The sequence below is a fragment of the Malaclemys terrapin genome, chromosome 1 (assembly GCF_027887155.1).
Source record: "Malaclemys terrapin pileata isolate rMalTer1 chromosome 1, rMalTer1.hap1, whole genome shotgun sequence".
In the NCBI taxonomy this organism is placed as follows: Eukaryota; Metazoa; Chordata; order Testudines; family Emydidae; genus Malaclemys; species Malaclemys terrapin.
The window spans coordinates 17135783-17141782 of record NC_071505.1 but is presented as its reverse complement, the minus strand read 5'-3'; the positions used below and the strand labels follow the sequence as shown (position 1 = coordinate 17141782).

The following is a 6000-nucleotide window of genomic DNA, read 5'->3' as shown; positions in this document are numbered from 1 at the left end:
TGTGGGGTGGTAAGCATTTCAAGCCAAATTTTGCTTTGAAATCTGATTATTTGAAAATATATCTTTACACCGTTTCAATTGTTTACATCGATTTGGCTTTCTGTCTTCTGCCTTTGCTGCACTCCGGCTTGTTTTCCCGGTGCCCATTTTTCCTCTTTGCTGCTCTCTGACAGAGTTGGGGCGGGGGGAGGCTGTTTTTCCTTTAAAGAAAGAGAGAACAAAAGTAGATCTTTCAAACCAGCTGAGAGAGAGAGACAGAGAAGCAGACAGGGAGCAGACAGCCCGACAGACTGGCTCTGCGTTCCAGCCCCTTCTTGGAATTTCTCCACCTGACTCTCTCCTGGATTGGTGAGGAGGCAAAAATAATAATAATTAAAAAATAAAAGCACAAAGAGGCAGCGTCCAGAGCATCCTCGCAGGGGTGTGGCTCCCCTCCTCCTTCCTCCAATCAGAACTTTTTAGGAGGGGGCCTCCCAAGAAGATTGATGCGGGGTTGCTAGGCGATAGCAGCGTCTCCCGCGCTGGCCCGGGCTGCCAGTGCAGGTGAAAAGCAGTGGGGAGGGCAGCTAATCGCATTGCTCCGTGTGTGGCTCATGCAGTCACCCAGCAGCATGGGAGCGCGGGATGCTCCTGCTTCCGAGGACTCCTTGCCAGTCCCAGCTGCCGGGCCGCGCCGAGAGCAAGAGCCAGCTTCAAAGTTAGCCCTAGAGAAATAATCCTAACACCCCCCCCCCCCCCGTACCTCCCACCCGCGGATCTGCAGGCAGCTGGTGCTGGCTGGGAATAGGAAGCCTGCACAATCTGCCCCTCGCCTCCCTTCTCTTGACAGCTCCGGCCAGGCTGGTAATTTAAGGCTCTGCACCAAGCTCCCCCCAGCTGAAAGGAGGGGAAGGAAGGAGCCGAAGAAAGATGCGGCTCCGCAGCAGGGAGCCCCCGGTAGAAGCCTGGCCGAGGCGAGCCCCAGCCGGGCCGGTGCGCGGGAAGCGGGCTCAGGAGAAGCGAGGAGCAGGGAAGCGGGGGGTTAATTGGTGAGCGCAGATCCCCCCCCCCCGGCCCCAGCCTCACCCCCACCCACCCCCAGGCGCACGGGAGGCCTTGATGCGCTGCCAGCGGGACTCGGTCCAGAGCGGGGGGGACGAGGGAGACTCTCCTCTCCCCGCATAAGTTTGGACCTTCCGGGGGGTGGCGAACTCCCTCGTGGATCTTAAAGGGCACATGAGAGGGAGCGCGGAGCCCGGCAGCGATCCGGAGCCCAGGAGCAGCCGCGCACCCGCGCCGGCCGGCCGGGAGGTCCCTTCCCGCATGGTAAGGCGAGGACCGCGGCCCCGCTGCTGCTGCCCGGGCGCGGTTTGCGGCGCGATCCCGGGGGAAGTTAGCGGCGGGGGGAGGTGTATTTGCCTAGAGATGCGGGGATTGGCGGGCGGGCGGGGAAGGGGGGCAGGTGATCGAGGGTTGCAATGGGCCGCTGCACAGGGCAGGTGGGACAGGGGGGACCCCGCGAGACCCCAGACCCGGGGGCTTTCCCTGGTTTGCAGACCCATCGCCAGTCGCGTCGGCTCCGCACCGTGACTCGGTGGTACCCGGCGGCGGTAAGTGAAACGGGCTCCCCAGCTCACCTAAGGCACGGCGATCTGCAGCCAGGTGTTGCCCAGAGGTTCGCTGGGGGAACTGAAGTTACTGTCCGTTTGGTTCCCAAGCGCGGGTGGCCACTGGCAAGCGAGCCTGAAAGCTACTAGCCGGCCCCTAGCTCACCGCATGTTCTTGTCTGGAGGGGAGAGCAGGCTGGGAGGGAGAGATATGGGGAACACAGCGCATTGGCAGGGTTTCACTGCTCCTTAGAGATTTCTGCGGGGATTTGGCTGCTCCCAGGACCCTAAGCTTGGAGTTGTGTAAAAGCTATAGAATAACTATACGTGCATGTATCCAGCCGTGTGTACATAGATGTGCATATCTGTGTGAGTACATGTATTTTATCTCTATATTTGTGTGTGCCCATGTGTATACGCATCTGTGTGTCCATATGTGTATGTGTGTCTATACACATGTGTGTTTGTGTCCATATGTGTGCCTATCTATATGTGTATATACGTATATATCTATCCGTGTGTGCGTAACTATCGTCGTGTTGTATGTGTGTATAGAAGTATATATTTTAACAACTCTCTGAAGGTGGGTGATTTTTATGCATATACGTGTACATAAATATGTATATGTGCAGAAGCAAGAAATAATATATATATTTATGTGTCTGTACGCTTTTTCCAAGTTATCCTAAAGCTTCAGGGACATATTTTTTTAAAAATCCCCCAAATGTCAGTAATCTTAGCATTTTGATTCAAACCAAGCAAAACACAAACATTCAGTATTCAGGCTAACACTACTTTGGTCTGAGTTAAGGATAAAGCTGCTACTTTTAACTTTTCTCATCTTTTTCACATTTTATGTCACTTGCTGAAGACGATGTAAAACATATTCTAAATAGTTGATTCATTTTAAAAAAAATCCTCCTTGGAAGGTTGTGAAACCAAATTGCTTCAAGACGCAGACCAGCAAATATTTAAGCTTGTGTAAATACGTCTCAGGTTGGTTAAATCTGCATGACAACAATTTGAAAGGTGTATCTTCCACCTGATTGAATACATATTTTAGAACAATGACAATACATTTCTAGATACATTTCCCTTCTAATGCTTCCAAGCCATTAAGAGTTAGTCTACTAACTACATATTTTTATACATGCAATGATCAGAAAACATAAGTTACTCTAAAGAGGGTTGCAATTGCAAAAATACTAGTTAAGGCATTTTTTAGGACAATTTTTTATAGTGCCTTTTATCCTCAAGGATAGATCAATGATCAATGTGAATCCTTCTTAATTAATTGATTAACGAGCAGAATAATAGGAATGGTTATGGTCTACTGTGAAATAACACATTCTTCCCCCACCCCTTCCAAAATACACCAATCAATGTACTGTCCACCAAACCTCTTTGTTTCTATGATTACTCATTTTAGAAGTAAAAGAATGAAAATCAACATTAAGTAAAAAATGCCCACCATTTTCCCCCTGCTGTGCAACTTAAAAATAAGCAAAATTGCTATTTTTATCAAGTACATTAAAATATAAATCTTGCTCCTGCACTGAGACACTGCTTTTTGTTGCTGTTTGTTTTCTTTGAGTTGTTTTTATTGATGGCCTAATTATACTCTTCTGCAAATAATGATTTTTAATGTAAATGTTGCCACCCTTGGTAAATGTAACAGAATGCTATCATTCAAAGATTGAATCCTTGGCAAGGTGCGGGGATCAAGTTCCTCTCTGGATCTTGTTTGCATCTTTATACTTAGATAATATGTGCTGGAGCAAGTTTTGAAAGTAAACTCAAACACCAAAGCGCTGTTTAAGTGGAATTTAATTTAGAAATGGGTAAAGTGATGGGGTGAGGGGAAGGGAAGATACACTGTTACATCTTGATATTGAAAAGAAGATTTGTACAGATGTTTTGTGCAAACAAGATAGCCCCAGGGGAAAATCCTATAGAATTTAATAGTGTTGTTGCTAATAGGGTTCTGTACGAATCACTATAAAACCCTATGAAGCTTAATTCTAATCTGATTTGCCCTGGTTTAAATCAAGAGTAATTCATTTGACATCAATGGTCCAGATCCTTAGCTGGTGTCATTGAGTTCAATGGAGCTACCCCAGTTTACACCAGCTGAGGATCTAGTTTAATAGTGTGAGTCCAGAATCAAGCCTGTAGACTTTAGTAAAGCAGGAGATCCTGGCTAAATACATTTCTTGAAGCATCCTATAGGATTCTACTGCAGGAAAGATCATTCTCTATTAGGATGGTTCAGAAAACCCATAGATGGGTTATTTTTTTTTCTATTAAATCTCCATTAGAGACCAGAATTTCAAAGCTTTGTCTCTCCTTACATACAGTATAATAATAATGAATCATGTTTATAAAGCACCCACCCACCAAAGCTCTCAAGAAGCTGGACAGCAATGTTATCGATACTGCAGGGCACAATACAGGATAATACAGTATTACTGTTTGTGTGTAAACCTATATAATGAGACGTGCAGAGAGTTGTTCAAACTGTGGTGAAGAAATCCATGTAATATCGACTGGCTTCTCTTTCTGAGTATTGATGTCAAGTTTACTGATGGTTTCAACCAGATGGTTATCACTAAGTGATCCAGACCCATTCTTGATCAGAAGCTAAGGTTGATTGTCCCTTGCCATATGCAGGGAAATATGGAGGCATAAGGTGCTCCCTTACTCCTTTGCATGGGATGCACATGCAGCCTCCCCATTGCCACTACTCCCCTTCCCATGAAGGGGTGGGGAATGGGCAGAGCTTTAGTTCCATCCACACCAACAGTGCATCACACAGTGCGGAGGGGGAAGTAATCTACGACTTCTCTATGCTCGTTTCCCCCATGGAACAAGTTGGGAGCCAAGAGACTGAGGCTGGGTCTACACTACACGCCTGAATCGGCGGGTAGAAATCGACCTCTCGGGGATCGATTTATCGCATCCCGTCGGGACGTGACAATCGATCCCCGAATCGACGCTCTTACTCCACCAGCGGAGGTGGGAGTAAGCGCCGTCGACGGGAAGCCGCAGAGGTCGATTTTGCCGCCGTCCCTACAGCGGGGTAAGTCGGCTGCGATACGTCGAATTCAGCTACGCTATTCGCGTAGCTGAATTTGCGTATCTTAAATCGACACCCCCCCCCCCCCCCCCCGTAGTGTAGATGTAGCCATAGTCTCTTCCCTGGGATAGTGCAGCTATGTGCTACCCCTTCCGGAGGGCAGATTGCAGAGTGATGCTCTAGCCCTAACCTGGTGGAAAGGAATGGGACATAGTAACAAGAGGTCTTGTAAAACGTATCTTTTCATTTAAAATCATCTCTTTATTTGAATAGTAGAACCGCCAGGACAAAAGACAAGGTTTTCTCACAGGCTTTGTAATATCCAACTCTAGGCTGGGAACAACTTCAGTGCAAGTGTGTGTGAGTTTTTCCAGTGCTACAGACAAAAAAGCAATTGTCTACACAAATGTTTCAGTTTCTACCACCTGGGAGGCAAGGCTATCGCTGCCTCCTCTGGTATGCTCAGAATCCAGTGGCCAATGTCTGGGAAACTGTCGTCGTGTATTTTTTTACTGCAGGGTTTTTCCATATTTTTTTTCAATATTCCACGAATATTACAAGGAATATAATATGTAGTTTCAAGCTGTGTGTTAACTCAGTGGTGTTGGATCATCAGTCGATGTAAATCAATGTAGTTCCATTGAAATCAATGGGCACTGAAGTCAATGGAGCTACATGAATTTATACCGAGGATCTATCCCAATATTCCTTTTATCTTCATATTGGCCCCATGAAGCTAAAATGACATAATTGGAAACACTCTAATGTCATTATGCACCAGCTACAATGGAACTAAGTCGAAATTTAGGTAGCAGTCTGCATACTATATAGATATAGGGCCATGTTGTCAACTGGTGTAAATCAGCATAACTCCATGGAAATCAATGGAGTTACACAAATTTGCACCAGCTGAGGATCTACCCCATAACCTGTAGCATAAAATAGTATAAAAACACAATTGTAAAAGGATAACTAAACAGATCATTCTATGCTACAGTCTGTTCTTAGATGCAGACACCAGCCTCATTATGATGGTCATTATTGTACCATAAAGGTACACAGCAATGGCCAGTAGGAAGTGTCTACACTGAAGAACTTACAATCGAAAGCCCCAGTTCAATAAAGTACTTAAGCATGTGCCTAACTTCAAACACCTAAGTAAGCCCATTGACTTCATTGAGACTGCTAATATGCTTAAAGTTTGGCACACGCTTAAGTACCTTGCTGAATGGGGCCTATGGCTCTGATCTGGCACCATTAGAGTCAATGGGAGCTTTGCCACTTATTTTGATGAGTGTAGACTCCGTGAACAAATGAGGATGGTGGAAAAACAAGACA

At 46.3% G+C, this 6000-nt stretch overlaps 1 protein-coding gene across 3 annotated transcripts in view; it reads left to right on the top strand.

The window, feature by feature from the left end:
* Positions 1-266: 266 nt before the first annotated feature.
* GRM3 (glutamate metabotropic receptor 3) overlaps positions 267-6000 on the top strand; it is a 151961-nt gene continuing 146227 nt past the window's right edge. The window contains exons 1-2 of one of the 3 annotated variants that reach the window (XM_054017076.1): positions 1069-1305; positions 1840-1955. The gene's annotated coding sequence lies outside the window, so the exon portion shown is untranslated. Of the gene's footprint in view, positions 349-1068; positions 1306-1839; positions 1956-6000 lie in introns of those variants that run through there. The other 2 variants (XM_054017092.1, XM_054017082.1) reach the window with 2 other exon arrangements.